The 27,276-nt window shown below is 36.4% G+C and overlaps 2 long non-coding RNA genes across 13 annotated transcripts in view; one reads left to right on the top strand and one right to left on the bottom strand.

Moving 5' to 3' along the window:
- Positions 1-27,276, bottom strand: part of LOC100992117 (uncharacterized) — an 843,804-nt gene that overhangs the window by 40,171 nt on the left and 776,357 nt on the right. For 11 of the 12 annotated variants that reach the window (XR_010112484.1, XR_010112483.1, XR_010112490.1 and 8 more), the window contains one exon: positions 11,930-15,884. The exons of the other annotated variant lie outside the window; for it this stretch is intronic. This is a non-coding gene — a long non-coding RNA (uncharacterized LOC100992117). Of the gene's footprint in view, positions 1-11,929; positions 15,885-27,276 lie in introns of those variants that run through there. 12 annotated transcript variants of the gene reach the window in all.
- The window catches only part of LOC134730615 (uncharacterized), a 142,792-nt gene that overhangs the window by 69,377 nt on the left and 46,139 nt on the right, over positions 1-27,276 (top strand). Inside the window, exon 2 of the long non-coding RNA XR_010112494.1 lies at positions 4,716-4,779. This is a non-coding gene — a long non-coding RNA (uncharacterized LOC134730615). The remainder of the gene's footprint in view (positions 1-4,715; positions 4,780-27,276) is intronic.

The raw sequence follows: 27,276 nt of genomic DNA, 5'->3' as shown, positions 1-27,276 counted from the left end.
CCTATTTCTCCACATCCTCCCCAGCATTTATTGTTTCCTGACCTTTTGATGATTGCCTTTCTAACTGGTGTGAGATGGTATCTCACTGTGGTTTTGATTTGCATTTCTCTAATGGCCAGTGATGATGAGATTTTTTTCATGTTGTTGGCCACATAAATGTATTCTTTTGAGAAGTGTCTTTTCATATCCTTTGCCCACTTTTTGATGAAGTTGTTTGTTTTTTTCTTGTAATTTGTTTAAGTTCTTTGTAGATTCCGGATATTAGCCCTTTGTCAGATGGCTAGATTGCAAAATTTTCTCCCATTCTGTAGGTTGCCTGTTCACTCTGATAATAGTTTCTTTTGCTGTGCAGAAGCTCTTCAATTTAATTAGATCCCATTTGTCAATTTTGGCTTTTGTTGCCACTGCTTTTGGTGTTTTAGTCATGAAGTCCTTGCCCATGCCTATGTCCTGAATGGTATTGCCTAGGTATTCTTCTAGGGTTTTTATGGTTTTAGATCTTAGGTTTAAGTCTTTAATTCAATTTGCGTTAATTTTTGTATAAGGTGTAAGGAGGAGGTCCAATTTCACTTTTGTTCATATGGCTAGCCAGTTTTCCCAACACCATTTATTAAATAGGGAATCCTTTCCCTTTTGCTTGTTTCTGTCAGGTTTGTCAAGCATCAGATGGTTGTAGATGTGTGGCATTATTTCTGAGGCCTCTGTTCTGTTTCATTGGTCTATATATCTGTTTTGGTACTGGTACCATGCTGTTTTGGTTACTGCAGCCTTGAAGTATAGTTTAAAGTCAGGTAGTGTGATGTCTCCAGCTTTGTTCTTTTTGCTTAGGATTGTTTTGGCTATGGGCTCTTTTTTGGTTCCATATGAAATTTAAAGTAGTTTTTTCTAATTCTGTGAAGAAAGTCAATGGGGATAGCATTGAATCTATAAATTACTTTGGGCAGTATGGCCATTTTCACAATATTGATTCTCCTATCCATGAGCATGGAATTTTTTCCATTTGTTTGTGTCCTCTCTTATTTTCCTGAGCAGAGGTTTGAATTTCTTTTTGAAGAAGTTCTTCACATCCCTTGTAAGTTGTATTTCTAGGTATTTTATTCTCTTTGTAGCAATTGTGAATGGGAGCTCAATCATGATTTGGCTCTCTGCTTGTCTGTTCTTGGTGTATAGGAATGCTTGTGATTTTTGCACGTTGATTTTGTATCCTGAGACTTCGCTGAAGTTGCTTATCAGCTTAAGGAGATTTTGGGCTGAGACAATGGGGTTTTCTAAATACACAATCATGTCATCTGCAAACAAAGACAATTTGACTTTCTCTCTTCCTATTTGAATACGCTTTATTTCTTTCTCTTGCCTGATTGCCCTGGTGAGAATTTCCAATACTATGTTGAATAGGAGTGGTGAGAGAGGGCATCCTTGTCTCATGCCAGTTTTCAAAGGGAATGCTTCCAGCTTTTGCCCATTCAGTATGATATTGGCTGTGGGTTTGTCATAAATAGCTCTTAATATTTTCAGATATGTTGCATCTATACCTAGTTTATTGAGAGTTTTTAGCATGAAGGGATGTTTAATTTTATTGAAAGCCTTTTCTTCATCTATTGAGATAATCATGTGGTTTTTGTCATCGGCTCTGTTTATGTGATGGATTACATTTATTGATTTGCGTATGTTGAAGCAGTCTTGCATCCCAGGGATGAAGCCAACTTGATTGTGGTGGATAAGCTTTTTGTTGTGCTGCTGGATTCGGTTTGCAGTATTTTATTGAGGATTTTCGCATTGATGTTCATCAGAGATATTGGCCTGAAATTTTCTTTTTTTGTTGTATCTCTGCCAGGTTTTGGTGTCAGGATGATACTGGCCTCATAAAATGAGTTAGGAAGGAGTCCCTCTTTTTCTCCTGTTTAGAATAGTTTCAGAAGGAGTGGTACCAGCTCCTTCCTGTACCTCTGGTAGAATTCGGCTGTGAATCCGTCTGGTCCTGGGCTTTTTTGGTAGGCTATTAATTACTGCCTCAATTTCAGAACTTGTTATTTGTCTATTCAGGGATTTAACTTCTTCCTGGTTTAGTCTTGAAAGGGTGTTCATGTCCAGGAATTTATCCATTTCTTCTAGATTTTCTAGTTTATTTGCATAGAGGTGTTTATAATATTCTCTGATGGTAGTTTGTATTTCTGTGGGATCAGTGGTGATATCCCCTTCATCATTTTTATAGTTTCTATTTGATTCTTCTCTCTTTTCTTCTTTGTTAGTCTGCCTAGCGGTCTACTTATTTTGTTAATCTTTTCAAAAAACCAGCTCCTTCATTCATTGATTTTTTTGAAGGATTATTCATATCTCTATCTCCTTCAGTCCTGCTCTGATCTTAGTTATTTCTTGTCTTCTGCTAGCTTTTGAATTTGTTTACCAAAAAACAAAGCAGGGATTGCAATCCTAGTCTCTGATAAAACAGACTTTAAACCAACAAAGATCAGAAAAGACAAAGAAGGGCACTACATAATGGTAAAGGGATCAATGCAACAAGAAGAGCTAACTATTCTAAATATACATGCACCCAATACAGGAGCACCCAGGTTCATAAAGCAAGTACTTAGAGACCTATAAAGAGACTTAGACTCCCACACAATAATAGTGGGAGACTTTAACACCCCACTGTCAATATTAGACAGCTCAATGAGACAGAAAATTAACAAGGAATTCAGGACTTGAATTCAACTCTGGACCAAGCAGACCTAATAGATATCTACAGAACTCTCCACTCCAAATCAACAGAATATACATTCTTCTCAGCACCTCATCACACTTATTCTAAAATTGACCAGATAATTGGAAGTAAAACACTCCTCAGTAAATGCAAAAGAATGTAAATCGTAACAGTCTCTCAGACCACAGTGCAATCAAATTAGAACTCAAAACTACATGGAAACTGAACAATCTGCTCCTGAATGACTACTGGATAAATAACAAAATTAAGGTAGAAATAAATAAGTTCTTTGAAACCAATGAGAACAAAGACACAACGTACCAGAATCTCTGGTGTTCAGAGGGGAATTTATAGCACTAAATGACCACAGGAGAAAGCAGGGAAGGTCTAAAACTGACACCCTAACATCACAATTAAAAGAACTAGAGAAGCTAGAGTTCCCATGAATCTTTAAGGCAATTGGCTTATAGAAAAGGGAAAGTTACAACAGATATAAACCTTGAAAGGAACCAAATTACATTTCACTCTATTTAGTTTCTTTATAGCAAGTCAATGGCATTCTGTTAAAAGATCAATGGCATTAGATGGTATAGGAGCAAATTATTTTTAAATTTGTCAGGTGACTTTTAGTGTATTTTCTTCAGTTATTATGCTAATCTAAGAAACATTACTGTAAAAGAGTGTTGTGCTTGTTACTTTTACGTATCAATTTGAGTGGGCCATGGGGTGCCTAGAGATTTGGTTAAATGTTATTCTGGATGTATCTGTGAGGATGTTTCTGGATGAGATTAACATTTGGATCAGTAGCTTGAGTAAAAACAGATGAATCTTCCTAATGTGCAGGAGCCTCATCCAATCTATTGAAGGTCTGAATGGAATAAAAAGATGAGTAAGAAATAATTATTTTTCTCTGCCTGACGGTTTTCCAGCTAGACATCAGTCTTCTGTCTTTAAACTCTGACCGTGGCTTATATCAATGGGTCTTCTGGTTCTCAGGGTCTCAGAGGACTCAGACTGGAACTTACTCTGTTTGTTCTCCTGGTTCACAGGCCTTCTGACTCAAACTAAACTCTACTATTGGCTCTCCTGGGTTTCCATCTTGCCAAATATACACCTTAGACTTCTCAGCACTCATAATCACGTGATTTTATATATATATGTATATATATATATCCTATTGGTTTTTTTTCTCCAGGGAACACAGACTAATATAGAATTTTGTACTGAAAGTGGTTCCAGAGGAACAGAATTTTAAGGATGTGTTTTCTGAATTGATTCTGGGATTTTTGGAATTCTGCGCCTAATCTGATTAGATTTAACAACACTAATGACCCTTGCCAGTAGTAAAGAGAACACTGATAGTCCATTGCATGGCCTGGCAATAAAGATATGCATACACAAAATATCTGCATCATATATTTCTAATCAACAGCTTATAAACAGCAAGGGGTTGGGTGACTGTGCGTATGATATTTTTGAACATCTTTGAATATTTAACTGCTGTTGAGGGAATGTGTACATCCGCCCACGCATCCCCCAACTGATATGTTGAAACCTAATCCCCACTCTAATGGTCTTTAAAGGTGGGGCCTTAGATAAGTGAAAAGGTCATGAGGATACAACTGTTATGAATGAACGAATGCCCTTTAAAAGGGGCCCCAGAGAGCACCCTTGCCGCTTCCACCATATGAAGACACAATGGGAAGATGGCCATCTGTGAACAAGGAGGCAGGCCCTCACCGTACACCTAATCTGCCAGCACTTTGGTCTTAGACTTCCCAGCCTCCAGAACTATGAAGAATAAATTTCTTTTTTTTATAAGCCAACCAGTTTAGTATTTTGTTATAGTTACATGGATGAACCAGGACACTCACGAATATAGTGAGGCTGGCTTATTCTCCTAATGTCACTGGACAAAGGGGTGAAATGAAAGAATGAGATAAGAAATTCAAAGTCTCAGCTCAAACACTGCGTAAATGACCTGGATGCTTTATGTGTGTCTTTTCTTTTATAGCCACGGAACTGGGATTCCTGAAAATCAAATACAGAACTCATCATACCATTGGTTGAATTACAATGTAAGTTCAACTCCCAGCCCCTCAATTTATCTACTGTTAAAGTAAGGACTTTGATTGGGAGAAAATGGGATCCTGTAAGTTGTAATGTGGATGTGTGGGAAGACCCTAATGGAGCTAAGGGCATTGAACCCCTAAATTCTGACAAGTCTTCTTTGCCAGTGGAAGAGGCCTACTCACCTCCAGCAGAAGTGGCCTCTCCAATCACAGCTGCTTTCCCACCTTGGTGGTCTCAACCTCTCCACCCTTGTCTGAGGGGATTAACCCTGCATTGCCTAAGGAAACTGTAATGACCTTCTCTGAGGCAGTTTCCATGCAAGACAATGTTCACTCTTCTCAGGACCTGTCCCTTCCACCCCGCTTTGCTTCTAGACCTAGTAGTAGACTAAAGTTCCAGCCAGCCCCTAAAGGGAGGTACTCATTGTGACCCATGGTGCACTACTTTCCAAAAGAACAGCTTAAGTTTTCTAATATGGGTAAGCAGAAATCCAGGAAACACGTGTGGGAATAGATATTAACAGTGTGTGATAATGGGTGTTAAGAACATTAAGTTGGATCAGTCTGAATTCATGGATATGGGCTCACATAGCAGAGATTCTCTATTTAATATCATAGCTCAGAAGTTAGATTAGAGGTATGCAGACCTTTCAGAATGGGCAAAAAGTGTGAAGATATTTGTGTCCCATGTGAATGCCCACCAGATGGTGAACTCAGCAGAGGATTTTACTAATCAAGTGGACAGAATGACTTGTCCTGTGGATATTCAGGAGGTAGAAAGAGTTCTAAGAGTTTGTTTGCTTAGTTGGTTGAAACATGGACTGAAAGGTGGCCCACAGTGAGCAAATGAGAAATACAGGACCTGCCTTGGTTTAACGTAGAGGAAGGGATTCAAAGGGAGATTGGAGTATTAGAGTGGATTTGTCATTTAATGCCTATTCAGCCACACTAGAAGGATACAGAAAACATACTTATTTATTACCCTTACCATGAGAAATAAATCTGTGAGGGGAGTTATGACATCCTTGAAGAGCTCTGTGATTGCTGTTCTCTGTAGGACAGCCCTTACAGTAGTGCCTGCAGACCACTGGGAAAACTAAAGGCAGTGGGAGTAATTGGATCCCAGGTGGCTGCAGTCATGTGGCTGCACTCAACCACCAACGGCAAGGTGGGTGTGTGGTTACTGTAATGGACAGCAGAGTCAAAGTGGCAATCAGAATACCCTGATTCATGCAAACTTATAGTGCTGGCTAGTTGACCATGGTGTTCCCAGAGTGAAATAGATAAGAAGCCTACTACATTCCTTCTTGATTTATATAAGCAGAAAAGTTCTAGGTCACATGAACAAAAGTCTAACCTGAATTGTAATAATAGAGTCACAGCCCCTCAAACAATTATCAGGATTGAGCCAGTTTTCAAACCCAGAACTGCTAGAATGAAGGGAAAGGTCAAGACCCCTAGAGAAAGGATCTTGGTAAAGTACTGAAAATTTGTACTGGTAATTTTTGTCCAAGCCTTCCCCAAAGGGACCTATGGCCTTTTAGCAGGGTAACTGTGCACTGGGGAAAAGGAAATGATCAGACCTTTCAGGTACTACTGGACACCAACTATGAAATGACATTGATTCCAGGTGACCCAAAATGTCACTGTGGCTCGCTATTTAGGGTAGAGGGTTATGGTCGGCAGGGAATCAAAGAAGTTTTAGCTCAGGTTTGTCTCTCAGTGGGCCCAGCGTGTCCTTGACCCCATCCTATGGTTATTTCCCCAGTTTTGGGATGCAAAATTGGAATAGATACTTTCAGCATCTGGCAAAATACTCACACTGATTCTCTAACCTGTGATATGAGGGCCTACAATGATGAAGACCAAGTGAGAGCCACTAAAATGGTGACTTCCTAGCAAAATAGTAAACTGCAAGCAATACTGCATTCCTGGAGGGATTGCAGAGAATAATGCCACCATCAAGGACTTGAATGATGCCGGGGAGTGATTCCTACCACATCCCCATTCAATTCACCTACTTGGCTTGTGCAAAAGACAGAGGAACCTTGGAGAATGACAGCAGATGATCATAAGCTTAATTGTGTGGTGACTCCAATTGTAGCTGCTGTGCCAGATGTGATTTCATTGCTAGAGCAAATTAATATTAATAGATCCCCTGATACCTGGTGTGCAGCTATTGATCTGGCAAATGCTTTCTTATTGATATCTGTTAGTAAAGATCACTAGAAGCAGTTTGCTTTTAGCTGCCAAGGCCAGCAATGCACCTTCACTGTCCTACCTCAGGGGGATATCACTTTTCCAACCCTGTGTCTTCGTTTAGTTTGCAGGGATCTTTGCCTTACTACAAGACATCACACTGGTCCACTACATTGATGACATTATGCTAATTGGACTTAATGAGCAAGAAGCAGCAACTAATTTAGGCTTAATTGTAAGACATTTGTGTAGCAGAGGATGTGCAATAAATTTCAAGAATTCAGAGGCCTTGTACCTCCAGGAAATTTCATAGGGTCCTGTGATGTGGGGCATGTTGAGATATCCCTTCCAAGGTAAAGAATAAGTTGTTGCAACTGGCCTCTCCTTAAAACCAAAAAATGGGGCACAACATTTAGTGGGCTCATTTATCAAATGACCCCAAAAGTTGCTAGTTTTGAATGGAGACAAGAGATGGCTGTGCAACAGTTCCAAGCTGCCGTGCAAGCTGCTCTGACACTTGAGCCATATGATCCATTGCATCCATTGGTGCTTGAAGTTTCAGTGGCAGATAAAGATATTTTTTGAAGCCCTTGGCAGGCCCCCACTGGTGAATCATGAAGAAGGCCCTGAGGATTTTGGAGCAAAGCTCTGCCATCTTCTTCAAGTAAATACTCTTTCGAGAAACAGCTCGTGGCGTGCTACTGGGCCTTAGTAGAGACTGAACACTTAAGCATGGACCGCCAGGTTACCATGAAACCTGAGCTGTCCATTATGAATTAGGTGTTATCTGACCCACCAAGGCCTAAAGTTGGGCATGCCCATCAGCAATCCGTAATAAAGTGGAAGTGATATATATGTGAGGGGACCCAAATAGACCGTAAGGAAACAGGTAAGTTACATGAAGAAGTGGTCCCAAAGCCTAAGGTCCTCACTTCTGCTACTCGGCCTTCTCTTTCTCAGCCCATACCTATCACCACATGGGAAGATCCTGATGATCAGCTGGCGAAAGAAGACATCTAGGGCCTGGGGTGTGAATTATATGCAGGCACAACCTAAACGTAGGTAGCTGTAGCACTGTAGCCTTGTTCTTGGGCATCCTAAATGAGAATGGTAAAGGGAAATCCTTCTGTCAAGCAGAACATGGTTGTTCTCTTAGTTCAGAAGGAAAAATGGCCAGATGTATGTACTGATTCATGGTCTGTGATCAATGGTTTGATAGTATGGTCAGGGTCATGGAAGGAATAGAATTGAAAAATTGGTGACAAGAAAAAATTTAGATTAGAGGTATGCAGACCTTTCAGAATGGGCAAAAAGTGTGAAGATATTTGTGTCCCGTGTGAATGTTCACCAGATGGTGAACTCAGCAGAGGAGGATTTTACTAATCAAGTGGACAGAATGACTTGTCCTGTGAAAATTCAGTCAGCCTCTTTCTCCAGCCACCCGTGTCATCACATAATGAACTTATGAACAAAGGGGCCACGATGGCAGAGATGGAGGTTATGCATAGGCTTAGCAACATGGAATTCCATTCACAAAGGCAGACCTGGCTATGGCCACTGCTGATTGCCCAATCTGCTAGCAGCAGAGACTGACACTGAACTCCTGATATAGCACCATTCCTTGGGGTGATCAGCCAGCTACCTAGTAGGAGATTGATTACATTATACTGCTTTCATCATGGAAGGGACTGTGTTCTGTTCTTTCTAGAATAGACGTTTACTCTGTTTCTTTTTATTTTTATTTTTTAATCTTAAAGCCTTTCATCCCTAATAGACATTTACTTTGAATATGGATTTTCCTCCCCTGTATGCAATGTTTTTGCCACCTATGGACTTACAGAATACCAGAATACCATATCTATCGTCATGATATTTCACACAGCATTGCTTGTGACAAAGATACTCACTTCACAGCCAAAGAAATGTGGTGATGGACCCACACTTATGAGATTTACTGCTTTTACCATATTCTCCACCATCTTGAAACAGCTGGCTTTATAGAAAAGTAGAATGGCCTTTTGAAGACTCTTTTATACTTCCAAATATATGTCAATAACTTAAAGGATTAGGGCAGGTTCTATGAAAAGCTGTATATTCTCTGAGTTCAATATATTGTGCTATTTCTCTGATAGCTAGGATGCATGGGTCCAAGAATCAAGGAGTGGAAATGGGAGTGGCATCACTCACTATTAACCATAGTGATGCATTAGCAAAATTTTCCTCCCATTCCTGTCAATTTATGTTCTGCTGGCCTAGAATTCTTGGGTTAGAAGGGAGTAATGCTTCTACCAAAAAACATAAGAATGTTTTCCATTGAACTGGAAGTTAAGATTGCAGCCTGACCACTTTGGACTCCTCATGCCTCTGAATCAATAGGCAAAGAAAGAAGTTACCATGCTTGGTGACCACCTGACTACCAAGTGGAAATTGGACTGCTACTTCACAATGAAGTTAAGGAAGAGTATGTCTGGAACACTGAAGGTCATCCCTAAAGTCATCTCTTACTATTACGATGCCATATGATTAAGGTCAATGGAAAACTGCAACAATCAAATCCTGGTAGTAAAACTAATAGCTCAAATCCTTTAGGAATGAAAGCTTGTGTCTTTCCACCAGGTAAAGAACTATGACCAATTGAGGTGCTTGCTGAAGGCAATAGGAATACAGAATGAGTAGTGAAAGAAGGAAGTTATATTTACTAGCTATGGCTACGTGTCCAGTTACAGAAATGAAGACTGTAATTGTCATGAATATTTATTCATTATTTTGTTATAAACATGTTTTTGTATATGTATCTGTGTGTATATTTTTGTTTTCATTCTTCCTTTATTTTATTATTAAATAACAAAAAATATTTGGATTTATATCATATTTAAGTATGGTTAATTTTATATCATAGTATTTAAGTTATGAAATATTGAGAAGACTAAATATCATTTAAGGACTTTGATTCCTCTGTGGAAAGGGTTAATGTATTTCTGATTATATGCAGTATAATTATATCACGTTAGACATAATTATGACCTTATTATCATCTTCATTTGGAGATTAGGTATAGTTTAAGGAAATGCATATAGGTGCCAAGTTGATAAGGAGTGGACTTGCGATGGTTAATTGCATGCCTCAGTTTAAGTGGACAATGGGGTGCCCAGATATTTGGTTAAGCATCACCTGGGAGTGTCTATGGGGGTGTTTCTGGATGATATTAACATTCAAATAAGTAGAGTGAGTGAAACAGATTTCTCTCCATAATACGAGTGGACCTCATCCAAATTGTTGAAGGCCTGAATAGAATAAAACGATTCTTTCTGCTTGACTGTCTTCTAGCTGGGACATTAGTCTTCTCCTGCCTTTAGACTTGGACTGAAACTTATACTATCAGCTCCTTCTGACTACAGATCTTGGACTTCCCATGTTTTTTAACTGTGTGCACCAATTCCTTATAGTGAGTGTGTGTGAGTGTATCTCCTATTGAGTCTGTTTCTCTGGAGAACCTAGATTAATACAAGTAAGTGTCTAGGGGAAGACTGAAAATTTACAAAATCCCTTTGAGGATGATTTAAAAAATGATCAGACACATTGTTGATATGTCAATATGTTTTTAAGCATTTTGTTATTCTTTCTAAAAATTATTCTATACCTAAATGGTAATAATTTTGAAAAGTAGTTACTGGTATATTATATTTTTCTCATTGTCTTAAATAATTACTTTGAGAATTTATATAGTCTAATAGCTTCATAGTGTTTTTATTTGAAGTAGTTTTATCATGTGATCCTTACATAAAGTAAGTTTAAAGTTTCTAAGTTTTTGACTAAAGTTTTTTTTTTATTATACTTTAAGTTTTAGGGTACATGTGCACAACGTGCAGGTTAGTTACATATGTATACATATGACTAAAGGTTTTTATTTAACTTTAATGTCTTCTTTGATAAAACAGCCTTGAAGTGTTCTAGAACGGAATGGAGTAAACTTCTTCCAATTTGTTTCTGCGAATTTTATCCTTATTTGAAAATCCTAAATTTCTTCCCCCAGGTTCTACTTTAATTGGGCACTTACAAAGTAATTCTTCAATCAGTGTCTCTAATGTCTCACTGCTTCCCAACAAATCTACGAAGACAGAACAAAAGATGCAACTTACAGAAACACAGAAAATTAAGACTGTCAGAGGACATAGTGCTTGATTCGGAGGTGGTTGGGAGAAAGATTTTCACTGAATAGCAGAATAATGGAAGATTATGATAAAAATAATTAATGGTCTTCTCCCATCTCTTTCCCTACAACAGAGGAGTCATGTTTCCTTAAAAACAACAAGGAGACATCTCATTGAAACCTCACTGAATGCCCACAATCTAGAAACACCAGGTCAGAACCTAAGAGAACACTAGGCTGTCATCCTTATGTAAAAGTGTTGCTTCTTAAGGTACCAAGGCTCACTTATCCTCCACCTTCCCCTGACACCTCTTCCAACCCCACCACACACAAGTATGTACATCTGAATTGAGAACACAAGCGGGTGGTACAGGGTTGAACAGGGGGAGTTACATCTTAGAAAACATCATCCTCCAGGTGTGGAACCATAAATGGACTATAGGCAGAAGCTCCTATAGTATAGTATTCCCCTTGTATTTCATCTGCAGGGTGTTGATGATACAGATAATGGAGTTGGAAAATGGCTCCATTTCAGTCCAGAGACATGAAGCCGATAAACTTTGGTTAGACACTGATGTATGGCTAAGACTCACAGATATTAGATACCCTTTCATCTATAGTGATATAAAAAGGTGATTCTGTTAGCACCTGGTAGAGAGTGAGCAGCATCAAATGAAATTGATACATTTTCTGATGGTAAACACTGAATCTGGATGCCTTTGACTTAGGAATAGCAAAGAGGAAAAAACGAAAACAACGCAAGGTCTAGTAAGGAAAGATAAAGAGAACATTATACTGAGGCCCAAGAAGAATCTGAAAATGATTTATTACAGAAATCTGAGCTCACATAAGAAAACTATATGCGAGTATTAAGCACTAAGACATGGCCTCTGGGAAGCTTTTGAACCTCAACCAGAGAATTTAGCCAAGAAAAGTCAGGTGTTTTAGTAATAGACATAGAAATGTGTATGTGTGTGTTGTAGTGTATGTTATGCATGCAACTACGTATATACACATCTTAATGTATAGAGTGATATTTATATATGTGGATAGACAGGGAGATAAATAGGTAAGTAGGTAGGTAGGTAGATATAAATAGATAACTCAAAAGGAAATCCCATAAGATTTATTTTGATCTCATTTGTTGGTAAAAACGCCTTCAATAGCACTTACCACTCATTCCTAATTTTTAAAAATTAATTCCTACCAAATTATGAATTGATAACATACCTTAAAAATTACTTTTAAAACTATTGAATATTATATTTACAAAAAACAGTATTTGCTAATACCCTCACTAATTAACACAGGCTTTGACTTCCTTGCCAAGGCAATAAAATATAATACTGAAATAAGAGAAGGCAAATTTTTGTTATTATTTGCAGACAATATGACTATTTAAATAGAGAACTCAAGAGAATAATCGGCAAAAGTCTGAGAATTAATATTAAAGTTCATTACAGTGATTGGATACAAATTAAATGGCAAAAGTTGATAGTTTTTCTGTACAGCAGCAATAACCAATTAGTGTACATAATGTGAAAAGGTACTATTCACAAAATAGTAATATCTTATTAAGAAATGTACATAATCTATATGAGCAGTCTTAAAATACTTTACTAAGCAATATAAATAAAAACTTCAATGTAATAAAAATAGAAACTGTATTTCCATAACGGAGCACTGGATTTTTTTAAATATGCAAATAACTTTCAAATTAATGATAGGGTTAATAAATGTTATTTGAGATCACGATAAAATAATTCAAAGTTCATTGTGAGAATAAACATGTAAAAGTATCTATGAACATTATGGGGAAAGAAAAATAATTCACATCTTTTAATACATTAAGACAGGTGTTTAAATATGTTATGATGTTAAAACACTGTGGTTCCGGTTCATGAAATTACAGTTAAGATTAATATAACAGAATAGATAGTATTTGGACACACTATGGTACGTATAATAATTTAGGTTATGGCAAAAACAGAGGGCATGATAAACCAAAGGATTAAAAGAAGATTTAAGTTTCTAAACAAATGGTATTGGGAGAATTAATTATTGGGTTAAAAAAAGAGACCTAATTCATAATATTTATTAAACAAATAACTTGCAAAAAGTTGTTAAAGCAAACAAATAAATGAATATACCATGAGGCTTTAAAATTTTTTTTAAGTATAGTTTTTCTTTCTTTCTTTCTGTCTCTTTCTCTCTCTCTCTCTCTTTCCTTCCTTCCTTCCTCCCTCCATCCCTCCCTCCCTCCCTCTCTTTCTCCCTTTCTCTCTCTCTCTCTCTCTCCCTCTCTCTTTTTCTCTCTTTTTTTTTTTTTTGGAAGTCTCCCTGTGTTGCCCAGGCTGGAGTTCGGTGGCACAATGTTGGCTCACAGCAAGCTATGCTTATCAGATTCAAGTGATTCTCCTGTCTCAGGCTCCCGAGTAGCTGAGACTACAGGGGTGCACTGCCACGGCCAGCTAATTTTTGTATTTTTAGTAGAGATAGCGTTTTACCATGTTGGTCAGTCTGGTCTCAAACTTTTGACCTTGGGTAATCCACCCACCTCGGCCTCCCAAAAAGTTGGGATTAGAGGAGTTACTCACCGCACCTGGCCTGGTTTAACTTTTTTATGTGGTCTTGGAACAGATAAATAGCTTCTATATAGGTCAACTAAAATGTATTCAGAGACACACTAACCCTACGAAATGCTTTATGAATGGAGGGTGCCATGGTCAAATATGTTTTGTAAATGCCCTTTGGCACTACAATGCATATTAGCTTCCTACAAACATAAAAAATGTGAAAGAAAACCACTTAAATTTATATATCTTCATTTTCTTCAAACTTATTAGACCATATAATTTTATTTATTTAACAAAATGTTTTAGAAGCCTAGTGTTTCATAGATTAAACTTTGGAAAAAGCTGTTCTAAGTATAAAAATAATGGCATATATAATAATGTTTAAAATTATCAATGTATTTTATTAATGATTTAGATGTTTTTTGTAAAATAACTCAGAAGTAATTAAAAGGTAATTGATAAGTTAATGAAAATATTCAAAACAAAAATAATAAAGGGATAATATTGTTACTACATATTATAGTGTTTTTTAACACAAAATCTAGAGAAAAAAGAAATATACTGATAATAATTAAAAGACAAGAAAATTCACAGAAGAAATATGAATGGTCAATAAATATAAGACATAATTCAACCCACTGATAATAAAAGAAAGATAAGTTTAAGCATTCATTTTCCTAGTAATTGAGCAAGTATATGTATGTCATTATTAGTAACAAAATTTATAATAATACCATTATGTATGATACCTCACTATATGAGACACTATGAAAGGTACTTTAAATGAGTTCTTTAATTTATTCAAAATAAAATATAGTGCACAATGCTAAAAATTAAGGAAGAGAAAAACTTTCAAAAATTTGGGCATTGTACTGTTATTCACTAAACTTACTGAGGGCTTTGGGCGTCCAGTGGAAAGAGCGTTAAAATAATGTATACACCTTATATAGTAAAACCCTAACATTATAACATTATATTATATAACATTATATTAACATTATATTAAATAGAAAATAATAAAAACGTTCAAACAAAACTTATAAGTGAGGTTATTTAAGAAAATACTGTGTGGCAGTGATAAATTGGAATCACAAAATGTGTGTTAATAGGGAAATGACTGGATAAATCATGGTATATTCACTTTCCAGAATATTCTGTAATAATTATAATTATGTTTTCATAGAATATTGGCGAGACAAAATGCTCATGATATAGTATCTTGTACTTAGCAGGATATTAACTTTATATACTAATTGAAAATTAATGTGTGTTTAAGTGTGTGCACTCATCTGTGTGTGTTTTGTTGCAGGGTGATGAGTTCATGTGATTTTTTTAAAGATGTTTAATTCTTAAACATTTTACATATTTTCTAAAATAAGCATGGATATTTTATGGCAGATAGCATTTAAAAATAAATTTCTTATTAACTTGTCATTCCCCCCTTCCCCACCTCCATTACAGGCATTAATTGCCTTCCATTTTGTCATCTTTCTTTATTTTTACATGTCTGGCTTATTCACTTTGCTACCCTTGTTCCTTGCAGGGTGGCTTACAGATTTAGGTGGTTTCAAAAACACTCACATTACTTGAAATCTATTTCAGTATTTACCAGTTAGGGCCAACAGATATTTATTTTGCAAACTGTTGTCCTCTTGTATTATGTAAGGGGTTAGGCTTGGAGAAATAAAACTTGGAAGGTATCATTAAAACAAGAAGTAGGGGAGGAGAGAGAAAATAGAAATGATGTGTTAATCCATCTAATCATTAACCAGTCGATCTAATCATTCACAGATTTGGTTAGCAAACACAATATATTTATTATATTATTTCCTGTTAGATTTACAGATCATTGAATACATGGTCTTTGCTCATTCTAGTCTTCCATAGGTGGACAGGCAAGCCTTCCACATTAAACAAAAAGAATGAAGGTGGGACTCTGAGCTCCTGGGGAAAATAAAATTGTAACAATGGCAGCATCCAAAGTTTTGTGTAATACTAGGGACAGAGAAATTAATTTGTCTTTCTCATCAGCCATAATTTCATTTAAATAGGGGGATGGTTTCACTCTTATTGGGTCTGGGACCCATGTCTGTTTATTAGGCATTGCAGTGATGTTTTTCTCAACAGCGTTCCATCAGGTGGGATAAGTGTGGAGAATGGACAGCAGCTGGGCACCCAAGTGGTTCCTGCAGAGTCAAGAGAAACAAAGTGAGAAGAGAAAAAAATAATTCCTTCCAAATCCTCTGAAGAATATATACCGAACAGATACAGCATAGGTCCTGGAGCTAAAGCAGACTAGCACTGAAGTTGGGGTGGGGTGGGGTGGGGGAGTGGCATGCCATTTTCTGAACCTTGAAACATATACATATACATATATATATATATAATCTTTATTGAGTTATAATTCCTGTAACATGAAATTTACATCATAAAGTGTATAATTAAAAGGTTGTATTGTATTCACAGAGTTGTGCAACCATCACCAAATTCTAAGTTTAGAACATTTTCTTTGTTGAGAACTTTTTAAAAAACAAGTTTATGGGAATAATTTTTAGAATCAAATTCTTTAAATATTTGCCACATGTACTAATCAAAATCAGTTTGGTAAATAGTGTTTTCAGTACATTAGCAAAAAAAAAAAGCAATCTCTGTTCCTTTTCATGTTTCCTCAACATTTGTGAGAGTATGACTTAATTATATATTTTCATACCATAGTGTTAAGTGAACTGCTCACTATTGTTTCAAATCTTGTCCCCTCAGTTGGAAAGATCCTAGGACTGGGAATTTACAAATATTTACACATGAAAACAAGGTCATTGATCTTCCAAAGAGAAAAAAAAAGGAGGGGGGGGGGAGATTTTCCTAAAATTTGTGCTATTTTCCACATTGTGCTTCTAACTCTGCAAAACATTGGTTAGAAACTGCATGCCAAGGCGGGCAGATCACTTGAAGCCAAGAGTTCAAGACCAGCCTGGCCAACAGAGTAAACCCTGTTTCAACTAAAAATACAAAAAATTAGCCAGGTGTGGTGGTGTGCACCTGTAGTTCCAGCTACTTAGGAGGCTGAGGCACCAGAATCGCTTGAACCCAGGTGGCTGAGGTTAAAGTGGGCCAAGATTGTGCCACTGCACTACAGCCTGGGCCACAGAGTGAGACCCTATCTCAAACAAACAAAACTAAAACAAAAACTGCATGACTTTTAAAGGTAAGCAGCAAATCCTCCAAAAATACACAGTCTCTCAGGTCATTGCTTTCAGGCTGAGAATCATTTCTTTGGCAACATTCTATATCTTGAGCAATAATTTTGGGATTGAGGAAAATTATGGAGAGAGTTAACTAGCAGAAAGATATAACATCTACATTTTTCTCACATAATATAGGATTTTGAAATTGCTAACAATTATTACTTACCAGAAATGAGAAGCCTGTCATAATATGAAATGAAGCCTATTGATATGATTTGCAACTTTAATATAAAGCAAAAGCGAATCTCAATGCTTTGAGATGACACTGACTGTAAAGCCCCTCATCATCTCATCATTCGGTAAAGGCATTCTATGGGGATAATTGTGGAGACTGAGAATGAATGAGGGAAATAAACTCAGAACAGGTTATTGTTGTTTTCTGAAGGCAGGTATAATTTCAATTTATAAGAAAATCAATGTTAACTGAATGATGAGTTTATCTTCTTTTCAAAAGGGATAATATTTAGTATTAAACCTTCATTGTTTTAATTCAAATAATGCTGGTCCCCTGATCTTTTATGCAGAAAGGACTGAATCCCTAAACCTTAATTCAAGTGTTGCTATTTATTCCCAGTAGCCTTAGGCAAAGATATTCAACCTCCATGCCTCATTTTCTCCATCTGTAGAATGGCAGTAATGATGCTTACCTGCCTTTCAGGAGTGTTATGAGGCTTCATTAGTTGTTTGTAAAGTACTCTGTAGATGAAGAACTCAGCATAAATGCTAAGTACCATTATTATTATGGCAGTCTTATGTTCTGTGCATCATTGCATTTTTGTTTTTTCAAAATATTGCAATTTTCCATCTGTCATTTGTAACACATCAAACAAAAGCTAAATTCTCAAATTTTCTCCCATTACCCTGCTTAGAAATCTATATAAGTAAAAGTCTCCAGGCAGTATGCACAGTCCCCAAGTGCTTCAGGGCAGTCTCACAAAACTCACTGTCACCAAGCAACAATGTTACACAGCCCATGTATAACTATTTTCAGAAATGCTCATCGTCCTGCAAATATTAAGATAGTGAAAATAAATGAAAATCAATGATGGCTTGGTCTTTGAATATTATTAGGACTGCACTTTGATTTCACAGTAGTGAAAAGCCATTTGAGGTGTTGGTTGGTTTTGCCTCCTTTTCCTCCTCACTTCCTCTCTCCCTTGCCTTCTACTTTCCTTGTCCTGCCTTCATTCTTTTAAAAATATTGTCAAACAAAGCAATTTAACATGGACTAAATCAGAATTTATAAATACTTTTAAAAAAATCTTATATGTAGGTGATGGCTCACTGTGGCTACTTGTTTTGTGTGTGTTGTTTTTTTTTTTAAAAAACAAGTTTTTCCAATCTCATTTCCCTTCTGTTTGGGCCTACTTCAATATAGCCAACATTAAATGGTGAGCAACAAATAAAGACACATTACAGCAGGTCTAAGCACAATTGTCTCCCCAATCCATGTACTTGATAAATGCCCTGTTTCAGCTAAAAAAGATGTATGACTTTTCCCTTATACCAAATTTAGTGGTAAAAATCTTTAATAACTAAAACTGACTATAATTTCCTTCTTTCGACTGTTCTATTTCAAGGTCTCATAAATCCTTTTTATTGATTGGTTTTACACAGAATGCTGTAGAGCTCTAAACACAAGAAATTAAACTGAATGGCAGGTGGATTTTTTTCATGGTCTTTTCAGCTAACCCAGCAAAAATGAATTTTAATGTAATGGTTGACTTTGTGAATATTTCTTCCTTTTTATTATTTTAAAAGTTTCTGCTAATGTGTGTAATTTTATGTCACATACTTTTATTCTGAACTTGTAGAAAAGGATAACAACAACTTAAAATACTGCCCCAATATTTTATTTTTGCTTCTTTGAAGTGTATCATCTGAATTCACATGTTGATATACATTATCTCTTAAGAAGAAATAATGAAATTTCTCATCAAAATGATTGGCATATAATTATGAAACTGGCTTCTGAATGGAATGTCAAGAAAATCTCCTGCATGGAAGTTAGGAAATAGATTTTTCACCTCTCTTGTATATGGAAAAAACACACCAGCCTTAGATTTAGGTAATTAATACAGTCTTCCAATTTGAATATTTGAATGGGAAAAACAGTTTATACTAAAAAAATGCACAATATGGCATAAATAGTTAAAATATTTTAATGCATTAAAAAGGATTACAGATGTTTGGAGGCAATTCACAGCTTCTGCATACTGTGTTTACAAATTCTGTTTTCTCTGAAGAGGAGATGGGTTTTCATAAGAGGAAAAAGAATAGGAGTAGCACCCCTGAGGTCTTTCCTTTAGTTTTTGGGTATTTGCTTTTCTTAAGTCACTCTATTAGGAAGCTTCTAGCTCCAAAACACAACTGTGGTACCCAGAGTATGAAGATAAGAGGTGTTAGAGATCTCATATCTCATAGTTAAGGTGATACCTCTTGGGGAAGACTTGTGTGGAACCAATGGTAACTCTGAGTACAGAATGGACAATAGCTGCCTTCTTTGATTAAGAAGATAAGAGTAAATAATGACTGTGAGATGCCTGGAGTTCACTTATTCTGAGATCATGTGATTCAAACTAGTAAATCACAAGGAACTTACGTTTAGGGAGAGAATAAAAGGGAATTCAAATCCTGAGAAGCAGATAGAGAAGAGGAATGAGAAGTGGGTCCTGCTTATCCTAATTCAGCAATTATAAAATATAGAAGACTCAGTCTAGGACAGAAACATGAAACATATTTAAAGCAAAAGAATTTTTATCAAAGGCCTTTTCTGCATCTATTGAGATAATCATGTGGTTTTTGTCTTTGGTTCTGTTTATATGCTGGATTACATTTATTGATTTGCGTATATTGAACCAGCCTTGCATCCCAGGGATGAAGCCCACTTGATCATGGTGGATAAGCTTTTTGATGTGCTGCTGGATTCAGTTTGCCAGTATTTTATTGAGGATTTTTGCATCAATGTTCATCAAGGATATTGGTCTAAAACTCCTTTTTTTGGTTGTGTCTCTGCCTAGCTTTGGTATCAGGATGATGCTGGCTTCATAAAATGAGTCAGGGAGGATTCCCTCTTTTTCTATTGATTGGAATAGTTTCAGAAGGAATGGTACCAGCTCCTCCTTGTACCTCTGGTAGAATTCGGCTGTGAATCCATCTGGTCCTGGACTCTTTTTGGTTGGTAAGTTATTGATTATTGCCACAATTTCAGAGCCTGTTATGGGTCTATTCAGAGATTCAACTTCTTCCTGGTTTAGTCTTGGGAGGGTGTATGTGTCGAGGAATTTATCCATTTCTTCTAGATTTTATAGTTTATTTGCGTAGAGGCGTTTGTAGTATTCTCTGATGGTAGTTTGTATTTCTGTGGGATCAGTGGTGATATCCCCTTTATCATTTTTTATTGCATCTATTTGATTCTTCTCTATTTTCTTCTTTATTAGTCTTGCTAGCGGTCTATCAAGTTTGTTGATCTTTTCAAAAAACCAGCTCCTGGATTCATTAATTTTTTGAAGGGTTTTTTGTGTCTCTATTTCCTTCAGTTCTGCTCTGATTTTAGTTATTTCTTGCCTTCGGCTAGCTTTTGAATGTGTTTGCTCTTGCTTTTCTAGTTCTTTTAATTGTGATGTTAGGGTGTCAATTTTGGATCTTTCCTGCTTTCTCTTGTGGGAATTTAGTGCTATAAATTTCCCTCTACATACTGCTTTGAATGTGTCCCAGAGATTCTGGTATGTTGTGTCCTTGTTCTCGTTGGTTTCAAAGAACATCTTTATTTCTGCCTTCATTTCGTTATGTACCCAGTAGTCATTCAGGAGCAGGTTGTTCAGTTTCCATGTAGTTGAGCGGTTTTGAGTGAGTTTCTTAATCCTGAGTTCTAGTTTGATTGCACTGTGGTCTGAGAGACAGTTTGTTATAATTTCTGTTCTTTTACATTTGCTGAGGAGAGCTTTACTTCCAACTATGTGGTCAATTTTGGAATAGGTGTGGTGTGGTGCTGAAAAAATGTATCTTCTGTTGATTTGGGGTGGAGAGTTCTGTAGATGTCTATTAGGTCTGCTTGGTGCAGAGCTGAGTTCAACTCCTGGGTATCTTTGTTAACTTTCTGTCTCATTGATCTGTCTAATGTTGACAGTGGGGTGTTAAAGTCTCCCATTATTATTGTGTGGGAGTCTAAGTATCTTTGTAAGTCACTGAGGACTTGCTTTATGAATCTGGGTGCTCCTGTATAGGGTGCATATATATTTAGGATAGATAGCTCTTCTTGTTGAATTGATCCCTTTACCATTATGTAATGGCCTTCTTTGTCTCTTTTGATCTTTGTTGGTTTAAAGTCTGTTTTATCAGAGACTAGGATTGCAATCCCTGCCTTTTTTTGTTTTCCATTTGCTTGGTAGATCTTCCTCCATCCTTTTATTTTGAGCCTATGTATGTCTCTGCACGTGAGATGGGTTTCCTGAATATAGCACACTGATGGGTCTTGACTCTATCCAATTTGCCAGTCTGTGTCTTTTAATTGGAGCATTTAGTCCATTTACATTTAAATTTAATATTGTTATGTGTGAATTTGATCCTGTCATTATGATGTTAGCTGGTTATTTTGCTCGTTAGTTGATGCAGTTTCTTCCTAGCCTCAATGGTCTTTACAATTTGGCATGATTTTGCAGTGGCTGGTACCGGTTGTTCCTTTCCGTGTTTAGTGCTTCCTTCAGGAGCTCTTGTAGGGCAGTCCTGGTAGTGACAAAATCTCTCAGCATTTGCTTGTCTGTAAAGTATTTTATTTCTCCTTCACTTATGAAGCCTAGTTTGGCTGGATATGAAATTCTGGATTGAAAATTCTTTTCTTTAAGAATGTTGAATATTGGCCCCCACTCTCTTCTGGCTTGGAGAGTTTCTGCTGAGAGATCCACTGTTAGTCTGATGGGCTTCCCTTTGTGGGTAACCCGACCTTTCTCTCTGGCTGCCCTTAACATTTTTTCCTTCATTTCAACTTTGGTGAATCTGACAATTATGTGTCTTGGAGTTGCTCTTCTTGAGGAGTATCTTTGTGGCGTTCTCAATATTTCCTGAATCTGAATGTTGGCCTGCCTTGCTAGATTGGGGAAGTTCTCCTGGATAATATCCTGCAGCATGTTTTCCAACTTGGTTCCATTCTCTCTGTCACTTTCAGGTACAGCAATCAGACGTAGATTTGGTCTTTTCACATAGTCCCATATTTCTTGGAAGCTTTGTTCGTTTCTTTTTATTCTTTTTTCTCTAAACTTCCCTTCTTGCTTCATGTCATTCATTTCATCTTCCATCACTGATACCCTTTCTTCCAGTTGATCGTATTGGCTCCTGAGGCTTCTGCATTCTTCACGTAGTTCTCGAGCCTTGGCTTTCACCTCCATCAGCTCCTTTAAGCACTTCTCTGTATTGGTTATTCTAGTTATACATTCGTCTAAATTTTCTTCAAAGTTTTTAACTTCTTTGCCTTTGGTTTGAATTTCCTCCTGTAGCTCGGAGTAGTTTGATCTTCTGAAGCCTTCTTCTCTCAACTCGTCAAAGTCGTTCTCCATCCAGCTTTGTTCCATTGCTGGTGAGGAACTGTGTTCTTTTGGAGGAGGAGAGGCGCTCTGCTTTTTAGAGTTTCCAGTTTTTCTGCTCTGTTTTTTTCCCCGTCTTTGTGGTTTTATCTACTTTTGGTCTTTGATGATGGTGATGTACAGATGGGTTTTTGGTGCAGATGTCCTTTCTGTTTGTTAGTTTTCCTTCTAACAGACAGGACCCTCAGCTGCAGGTCTGTTGGAGTTTGCTAGAGGTCCACCCCAGACTCTGTTTCAACAACGCTTCTTGCTAAAAACTCTCAATAAATTAGGTATTGATGGGACATATCTCAAAATAATAAGAGCTATCTATGACAAACCCACAGCCAATATCATACTGAATGGGCAAAAACTGGAAGCATTCTCTTTGAAAACTGGCACAAGACAGGGATGCGCTCTCTCACCACTCCTATTCAACATAGTGTTGGAAGTTCTGGCCAGGGCAATTAGGCAGGAGAAGGAAATAAAGGGTATTCAATTAGGAAAAGAGGAAGTCAAATTGTCCCTGTTTGCAGATGACATGACTGTATATCTAGAAAACCCCATTGTCTCAGCCCAACATCTCCTTAAGCTGATAAGCAACTTCAGCAAAGTCTCAGGATAGAAAATCAATGTACAAACATCACAAGCATTCTTATACACCGATAACAGACAAAGAGAGAGCCAAATCATGAGTGAACTCCCATTCACAGTTGCTTCAAAGAGAATAAAATACCTAGGAATCCAACTTACAAAGGACGTGAAGGACCTCTTCAAGGAGAACTACAAACCACTGCTCAATGAAATAAAAGAAGATAAAAACAAATGGAAGAACATTCCATGCTCACGGATAGGAAGAATCAATATCGTTAAAATGGCCATACTGCCCAAGGTAATTTATAGATTCAATGCCATCCCCATCAAGCTACCAATGACTTTCTTCACAGAATTGGAAAAAACTACCTTAAAGTTCATATGGAACCAAAAAAGAGCCCACATCACCAAGTCAATCCTAAGCCAAAAGAACAAAGCTGGAGGCATCACGCTACCTGACTTCAAAGTATACTACAAGGCTACAGTAACCAAAACAGCATGGTACTGGTACCAAAACAGAGATATAGACCAACGGAACAGAACAGAGCCCTCAGAAATAATGCCACATGTCTACAACTATCTGATCTTTGACAAACCTGACAAAAACAAGAAATGGGGAAAGAAATCCCTATTTAATAAATGGTGCTAGGAAAACTGGCTAGCCATATGTAGAAAGCTGAAACTGGATCCCTTCCTTACACCTTATACAAAAATTAATTCAAGATGGATTAAAGACTTAAACGTTAGACCTAAAACCATAAAAACCCTAGAAGAAAACCTAGGCATTACCATTCAGGACATAGGCATGGGCAAGCACTTCATGCCTAAAACACCAAAAGCAATGGCAACAAAAGCCAAAATTGATAAATGGGATCTAATTAAACTAAAGAGCTTCTGCACAGCAAAAGAAACGACCATCAGAGTGAACAGGCAACCTACAAAATGGGAGAAAATTTTTGCAACCTACTCATCTGACGAAGGGCTAATATCCACAGTCTACAAAGAACTCAAACAAATTTACAAGATAAAAACAAACAACCCCATCAAAAAGTGGGCGAAGGACATGAACAGACACTTCTCAAAAGAAGACATTTATGCAGCCAAAAAACACATGGAAAAATGCTCACCATCACTGGCCATCAGAGAAATGCAAATGAAAACCACAATAGATACCATCTCACACCAGTTAGAATGGAAATCTTTAAAAAGTCAGGAAACAACAGGTGCTGGAGAGGATGTGGAGACATAGGAACACTTTTACACTGTTGGTGGGACTGTAAACTAGTTCAACCATTGTGGAAGTCAGTGTGGCGATTCCTCAGGGATCTAGAACTAGAAATACCATTTGACCCAGCCATCCCATTACTGGGTATATACCCAAAGGACTATAAATCATGCTGCTATAAAGACACATGCACACATATGTTTACTGCAGCACTATTCACAATAGCAAAGACTTGGAACCAACCCAAATGTCCAACAATGATAGACCGGATTAAGAAAATGTGGCACATATACACCACGGAATACTATGCAGCCATAAAAAATGTTGAGTTCATGTCCTTTGTAGGGACATGGATGAAGTTGGAAATCATCATTCTCAGTAAACTATCACAAGGACAAAAAACAAAACACTGCATGTTCTCACTTATAGGTGGGAACTGAACAATGAGAACACATGGACTCAGGAAGGGGAACATCACACTCTGGGGACTGCTGTGGGGTGGGGGGAGTGGGGAGGGATAGCATTAGGAGATATACCTAATGCTAAATGGCAAGTTGATGGGTGCAGCACACCAGCAAGGCACATGTATACATATGTAACTAACCTGCACGTTGTGCACATGTACCCTAAAACTTAAAGTATAATAATAATAAAATAAAAAGAAAAAAATAGAAAAAAAAAGAATTTTTAAAATACTCAGCTAGATGAAAGAAAAATCCTAACAGCAGCCTCAAAAAAGTTAAAGAAAATGTGCTACCTTTTAAAGCAGATTAAGAAAATTAAGAGCTTTTAAGGAGACACGTTTTCTTTCAGAGTTATTGGTTCTGCTGAGAATTTGTATGGGTACATAAAGATGACATCATGGAATCCAGCACTGCATGCCTTTGGTTCTCTCCGTTAATGGAAAGATTTGAGCCAACACTGGTAAAGTAGAAATCATATCTGTGCTGTGTTCCTTGTAACTAGTGATATACATGTGTATACTAACTGCAAAATCACATACAGGGACATCTTATTTTTTTCTTTAATAATGTCTTTGCAAGAAGAAAAAAAGATTCTAAAATTATATGGAACCAACAAAGAGTTCAAATAGCCAAAGCAAGTCTAAGCAAAAGGAATGGATGTGGAGACATCATATTACCTGACTTCAAATTATACTACAAGGTTATAGTAACCAAAACAGTATGGTACTGGTATAAAAGTAGAGACATATTGGATAGTCACATGTGAAATTGTGAATCCTACAGCCACAATGAAATTGGATCCCTATCTCTTATTACATACAAAGATTAACTTAAGATGAATTAAAGACTTAAATCAAGACCTGAAACCATAAAAATTCTAGAAGAAAACCTAGGAAAAACTTTTCTGGGCATTGGCCTAGGCAAAGAATTTATGACTAAGACATCAAACGCAAAGACAACAAAAAGGAAAATAAATATATGGGAGATAATTAAACTAAAATGCTTCTGCACATCAAAAGGAATAATTAATGGAGTAAACAAAAAACCTACAGAATGGGAGAAAACATTTGCACACTATGCAGCTGATGAAGGAGTAATGTCCAGAATCTACAAGGAACTCTAACAAATCATCAAGAAAAAAAAAAAAAATTCCATTAAAAAGTGGATAAATGACATGAACAGACATTTATCCAAAGGAGATATACAAACATCCAACAAACATATGAAAAAAATGTTCCACATAGATAATTATCAAGGAAATGCAAATTAAAACCACAATGAGATACCATCTTACCCCAACCAGAATGGCCATTATTAAAAAGTGAAAAAAAATATACATGTTAGCATGGATGTGAAAGGGAACTCTTATGCACTGCTGGTGGGAATGTAAATTAGTACAGTGTGGAGATTTCTTGAAGAACTAAAAGTAGATCTACCATTCAATCCAGCAATCTCACTACAGCGTATCTATCTGAAGGAAAGGAAGTCATTATATCAAAAAAAACCTGCATGCATATATTTATTGCAGCATAATTCACAATTGCAAAGATATAGAATCAGCCTAAGTGTCCATCAACTGATGAGTGAATAGGGAAAATGTGATTGATATATATATATATTATTATATATAATATTTTATATATAATATATAATACATATAATTATATATTTATAATATATAATATATATTTATTTACAGTATATATGATATATATTATATTATATTTATATATAATTATATTTATATTTTATATAAATAATTATATATTATAAATAATTATATATAATATATAATATATAATAATATATTATATATTAATAAATATATCTAATATATAGAATATATTATTATATAAGTAATAATATATAATATTATATATTATATATTATATAATTAATAATATATAATATTATATATTATATATTATATAATTAATAATATATATTATATATTATATATATTATATATATATAAAATAAAATACTACTCAGCCATAAAAAGGAATGAAACGTCTTTTGCAGCAAGTTGGCTGGAACTGAAGGCCATTATCCTAAGCAAAATCACTCAGGAATAGAAAACCAAATACCACATGTTCTCACATAAGTGGGAGCTAGCTATGTGTACACAAAGTCATATAGAGTGGTATAATAGACATTGAATACTCAAAGAGGGAGGATGGAAGGGGAATGAGGGATGAAAAAATCAAGTTTTGGGTACAATGTACACTATTTGGCTGATAGGTACACTAAAAGCCCAGACTTCACCAATATACAATTAATCCATGTAACTAAAAACTACATGTACCCCTAAAGCTATTCAAATAAAAAATTAAAAAGAAAATGATGTCTTTGCTTCCTGAATCTCCAGTTAAATAGCTTCATCTTTACACCTTTAAAATGGAAACACTTAAGTCATTGTACCCAACAAAACATCTGATGTTGATCCAAGAACCCAGATACACTTGACCTTGAAAGATGGTGCCAACCAATCT

This window comes from Pan paniscus, chromosome 5 (genome assembly GCF_029289425.2).
Source record: "Pan paniscus chromosome 5, NHGRI_mPanPan1-v2.0_pri, whole genome shotgun sequence".
Taxonomy (NCBI): domain Eukaryota; kingdom Metazoa; phylum Chordata; class Mammalia; order Primates; family Hominidae; genus Pan; species Pan paniscus.
Note: the sequence above shows the minus strand (reverse complement) of the source record. Positions and strands in the feature narration are given on the sequence as shown.